At 33.0% G+C, this 6,255-nt stretch overlaps 1 non-coding gene across 1 annotated transcript; it reads right to left on the reverse strand.

Moving 5' to 3' along the window:
- Positions 1 to 288: 288 nt before the first annotated feature.
- Positions 289 to 395, reverse strand: LOC119517000. The gene has a single exon (XR_005213429.1). It is a non-coding gene; the product is annotated as a U6 spliceosomal RNA (small nuclear RNA).
- Positions 396 to 6,255: the final 5,860 nt, after the last annotated feature.

Here is a 6,255-nt window from a genome sequence, read left to right on the forward strand (position 1 = left end):
CCTCACATTTAAGATGGCCTTTTCAATATTTGGTAAGGTATATTCTTTATTAACTTTAGATAGTCACAATTCATATTTTGATCTTTGATTTATCTGGAATATAATTTTGCAAATAGTATGAGGTAGGATCTAACTTGATTTTTGTTTATATTGTGAGTTACTTTTTCAAACACCATCTATTAAACAATCCATCCTATCATCATTGATTTGTGGTATCAGTTTTTTAATAAACCAAAAACATATTTACAGGAGTAGAATTTTGAGCTTTTTATTATAATTATTGTTTTCAAAAATATGGAACAAACTTCATGAATTTGCATGTCTTCCTTGCACAGGGGCGTGCCATTCTGCTCTATATCATTCCAATATTAGTAAATATACAATCAAAGTGGCATGGTTCTTTATTAATTTCCACTCATCTGTTTGCCATCATTTCTTAAAAGATGAACTCCCCCATTACCCTTTATTTTCTCAAAATTGATTTGAGCTCTTCAAGAACTTTAATTCTAAATACTTTATAAATTTTGTTATTTTGAATGATATCTTATTTTAAAATTTATTTTCATGTTGGTTACTGCTGTTATAGAGAAATCTATAAAAACCTGGCTCAGTTTTCTTATTAGTTCTAATAATTGCTGTCAGGTTTTCTGTATAGATGATCATATCATCTGTAAATAATGATAGTTTTGAGCTTTCCTTTCTTAGTCTTATTCCTTTTACCTTCAGTAATATGTTAAAATTAGTAGTGATGGATAGAATGCTTGTTTTATTTATCCATCTTATGATTCCCCATCTGAGTATGATTTTACTTCAGGGCTGTGGCATAAAACCTAAGGAAGTTCCATTTTATTCTTTCTCTAAGAGTTTTTTTTTTTTTAATTATAAATAAGTGTTAAACTTTATGAACTGCTTTCTCTGCATCTACTGAGAAAATTATGTGATTTTTCCCCCTTTAGTCCCTTAATTTGGTAAAATACCTTGATGGAAATTCTGATGTTAAATCACCCTTACTTCTTAGGATAAAGCCTATTGATCAGGATGCTGAGTATTGGATTTGGTAAGCTAATATTTTGTTTACAAATTGTGCATGTATGCTCATAAATGAAATTGTTTTGTAATTTCTTTTTCTCTTTCCTCATACCTTCTCCCTCTGCATTTGTTGGCATGATCTAGAATTTTAGTTCTAGATTGTAGTAGTGGACATGCAGTAAACTCAATTACAGCAATTCCTTACTTCATTTATATTATAGTATCATCTTGAACTTTTTCTTTTCTTGCCCAAATACTTTCTCTAAGGATGTTTCCAAAGAGGTATTTGTAGCAAACCCCCTTATGCATAAAAATATCTTTGTTATGCCCTAAGATTAAAATGATGGATTCTGTGGCTGTAAAATTCTAGGCTTTAAGCTAGTTTCTTCCAACAATTTAAAAATATTTCTCCATTGCCTTCTGCCTCTGAGGCTGCAAATAAGATGTCTGATATCAAAGTGATGTCATTGCTCTGTAGGTGATCTTCTTTTTTCTGGAACTTTTTAGAAATGTCTCATGGGTTTTAATGTTCTTAAATTTTATAACTTTTAATAATTTGGCATTTAGCATATTTTCCTTTTGTATCTGTTCTACATTCTAAGATCCTTTTTAATCTGAAGGTTTATATATTTTTGAAATCTGGAAAATTCTTATTTATTTAATTATTTCCTCTCCATTGTTTATTCTTTTCTCTCCTGGTGTTTCTTAACATATTACATATTTTCTGTTTTTCTTAATACCTTCTTGGTGTCTTCTGGGAGAGTTCTTTAATATGATCGTCTTAATATAATTACATTTTGCCATTCATGTTATCAGCTGAGCTCTTTATTTCAATTTTATTTTTTATACCTAATACGTCCAGAAAATTTTTCTTTATGACTTCCTTTTCCTTCTGTTTTAAACAACCTCCTTTATCTCCTTGATGATATTTAATACATTTATTTTAAATTCTTGCTCTGTTTCATTGGTTTTTCTTTGTTTGGTTTAACTTGTTTGGCTTGTGCTCTTTCATTTGTAGAAGTTGTGGGAAGATATCCTGTTATTCTTCCTGGCAATCTCACAGTCTCCTGGGGGTTTGGACCACCTTCGATCATGATGCAAACCTGAGGGAAGAAGAGGTTAAAGCTCAGGTTCCAGGTCCTGGATTGTGTCCCCCGTCTGATGAGAAGATGCTTCAGCTCTACTGTCCGTCTCTACCTCTGCCCGGTCTCTGCCTTTCCGAGAGCTGTAATCACCTGGCTGTGGAGGTGTGGTTGGGCGTCCAGGGAAGAACTCGCAGGGACAAGCCCTGGTTGCAGGCTGTCCCCCTCTCCAGTGGGCTTCCCCACTATCCTCATTTTAACCTCTCCCCTCATCCCTAGTGCCTGACTGATGCTACCGTATTGCCTGCCCTGCAAAAGTGAAGAAGACTAGCGCTAGATAGAAAAAAGGCAAACCAGGAGCATTCCGTTGTGTATCTGTGGCACGCAGCCCTCTTTTCAGGTTGACTGCCTAACCCTGTAGTCACCAGGACACCAGTCGCATACTGTTGCCCTGGAGTTTCCAGCAGTTTTTATTTTATGCTGATTACTCTTGATTGTCCAATCTCCTCCTAAAATGCATGACATGTGTGTTCCTAAGAGGCCAGCAATATTCGCTAATGCTTTTGTTGTCTGTTGTTAATTGTATATATTAATCTTTTATCCAACATTCCTGCTGAATCTTTATCAGTTTTACTGATTGTCTGTATATTAGATATTCAATGTAGAAAATATTTTCTGCAAAGAATGTGATGTATCTTCTTCACTATTCTTAAACTTCTATTTTTTCTCTGTCTTGTATTTGTTAGGATTTCTAGTACAATATTAATAGTATAATTATTGGGAATAATAAAATAAAAGGAAATTTAAAAATGACCAGTTAAATTACTTTAATGGGTAGTGGCAGATTTTCAATTTTTTTCTGGAGATAATTTTGATAATTTTATTTTTCTAGAAAATTGTCCATTTTATCTAGGTTTCCAAATTTATTAGCATAACGTTCTCATGATTTAGGAAAAATTCTGCTACATATATATAGCCATGTCCCCTTTATAGATGATCAGTCTTTATTTATGGCTTCTTTACTTGGTCATTATATATTCTCTTCCCTTCTCCCCACAATTCCTTTCTGGTTTGGAGACGACAATTTTTATTTCTTTTCTGTAAGTAATGGTCTTTTTAAAATATATAAACTATTCTTTTCTAATGATGTGTAAAGCTAATTAGAAATCCTAACCTGACTCTTAGCTGGGACTCTCCATTCAGCACCCCACCCTCCAGTTTCTCTGTTACTGCTATCTGCAGTTTTAGGCTCACCTTTTAAAAATACCAAAATATTTTGCCGATTATTTTATTGAATTTATCAATATACTTCATCAGTTTCTGGATTCATCACAGTTTCTTGCATCTCACTCCTTTTCTCTAGGGTCATTTGGTTTTTTAGTGAAGTACATTCTTTACTAGTTCTTTCTGTGTGGATTTGTAGATGAAAACCAATTTTAGTCTCTGTATATTTGAAAATGCCCTTATTTCATCCTCATCATTAAACGGTAGTTTAAATGGGTATTGAACTTAAGGTTAATTATTAGTTTGCCGCAGCCCTTGTTTTTTCAGCATTCATTGTTGCTGATGCATAATTTGCTCTTAGTCTAATTATTATTATTTTTAAGTAAACTGTCATTTTTTTCTTGTAACTTTTCATTCTTTTTTCTCTGTTTGGACCTTAGGTACACAGAACTGAAGTGACCATAATTCATGGTTTGTGGTCACTTAGTACTGTGTGTAGTGTGTGTGTGTGTGTGTGTGTGTGTGTGTGTGTGTGTGCATGCAGTACTTTAATATCTAATATTTAATGAACCTTGTGAACTAAGAATTAAGCTATTACCAAAAATATGTATCATTTTAAGGGCTCCTTCCCTATCTTCTCCCTGTTTCACCTTTTCCCAGAAAATATATGTAAACTGAATTTTGTGTTTATCATTCCTCTGCTTTTTAAAGTGCTTTATCACATATACATACATGCCTCTACAGTATATTGTTTGATCTTTCTTACTTTTGAACTTTATAAAAAGCATTTCTTACTATTGTGAGAATGAGATTAAGTTTAGCTTTCACACAGGGTAGTATGCCTGGCAGGGTGGGGCAGTTCAGGAATTGGCAGAAGATTAAAAAGACAAACTGTAGTCCACGGTCGGTCCCCCTGTTTATCTGCCCACTATCCACAGTCAGTCCCCCTGTTTATGCACCCACTATCTACTATCCTTGCAAGGTGGAGACTCATGGGTAGAGGTTTCCAAAATAACCTCATAACTTGTTACCAAACTAGCCCAGACTGGCTGTAAAGAGGCCTGGGCATAACTATTATAGTCAAGGTTGGAGATTTGTTCCAACCATTTGAAATGTTGCAAATTCTCACATGAAATTTATTTCAAATGTTTCCAATTTGCGGGGCAAGCTGCATGTTTCAAATTTGCCTGGGCTAGTGAGGCTTGTTGAATAGAATGTAACATCTGAAGTAAGTATCCAGCCACTGGAGAAACAGGCGAGAGACTTGGGAGTTAGGTGTGGGGAATAAATTCTTCTGGGTCTATTGTTCTGGGCGCCAACCCCCCGCATTTTGGTTGGGCGCTCGTTCTTGCAAGATTGTGAATAAATTCTTTTCTTCACCACAATCGGGTGAGCGTTTATTCCTTTGGAACTTGCTTTGTCACTCAATGTCATCATATATAGTAGTAGAATTTTCATTTTCTCTGCCATGAAATATTCTATTATATGAATAAACACAATTTAACTTTTCCCTGGCAACAGACATTTAGGCTGTGTCCAGGTTTTTGTTATTCTGAATAATGCTCTTATGACATTTTAGTGCATATCTTTTGAGACATGTGTACTAAAGTTTTTCTTGGGTATATATCTAGGAGTGGAATTGCTGAGTCTTTGGGTATGAGAATGCTCAAATTTACATGATAATGCAAATTGTTTATAAAATGATTGCATCAATTAAATATATTTAATGAGTTAAATATAGGGTTCCCATTGATGTATATTCTTGCCAAAATTCAGTATCAGATTTCTTAAATATTTACGAATCAATTTGCCATACCACAGTGGTATCGCATTTAGTCTTGATTTGAATTTCCTTGATTATTGGTAGAGTTGAACATCTCTTAATTTTTTATTAGTAATGTATTTCATCATCTGTGGAATTCATAAATTCTATTTTTTTTATTGGGTTGTTTGTTTCTTTCTGGACTTGCAGAAAATTTAAAATATATTCTCAATTAAAATATGGTATTGATTCTGTGAGTATTTTCTCCCAAGTTATAACTTTTTTTGTTTGTTTTCACTTTTTTTAAGGTGTCTTTTTTGGAGCAGGAATTTTAAAAATCTTAATGCAGTTGAATCTATCTTTAATTTTTTAAGTTTAGTTCTTTTATTGCATTCATTTAAGAAATCCTTTCCTTTCACTAGACCAGAACCATATTTACCCATAAATTTCCTAAAAGTTTTAAAGATTTCCTTTTGACATTTATATTCTTAAAATATTCTTGTATTTTGTATTCTCCAGCTGAACCAGATTTATTTTTCTAAATTTTGCTTAGTATTTGTGTATACTTACAATCTAAGGAATCATGTCTCCCTTTATTGCTGGAAAATTCTCAGCCTTTTTTCTCTCTCTTTTTTTTTTTTTTTTTTTTTTTTTTTGACTTTCGTCTTTCCATCTTTACTTGTGTTGTCTTCCTCCAGAGCTCCTATTTAGTGGATGTTGGAAACTTACAATATACTATCCATGTCTTTTAACACCTCATTCTTTTTAAAAGTATATATCTCTCTGAACTGCATTTTAGAGAAAACCTTTTAGTACTTTCTTCAAATTCACTAATTCTTTAATTATTTTCAGTCAAGAGTTTACCCTGCTATTGAGTTTATTAGATAAATAACTAATTTCTCAACTAAAAAATTTCAACTGCTTTTGTATACCCATTTGTTCTTTTTACATTTCTATCTACCTTATTTCAAGTTTTTGGGTTTTTTTGTGTGTGTGTGGATATCTCTTATCTTTTTGGAGGACCTTTATTTATCTCTTTGAAGACCCTAAATATACTAAGTCTATTTCAGACTTGTCTATTTATGTCTATCTTGAGTGAATTCATATTCTGATTGTTCATTTTGTTGGCATTTTCCCCATCTTTTGCTTTCTTTGGAA

The sequence above is a fragment of the Choloepus didactylus genome, chromosome 20 (assembly GCF_015220235.1).
Source record: "Choloepus didactylus isolate mChoDid1 chromosome 20, mChoDid1.pri, whole genome shotgun sequence".
Lineage (NCBI taxonomy): Eukaryota > Metazoa > Chordata > Mammalia > Pilosa > Megalonychidae > Choloepus > Choloepus didactylus.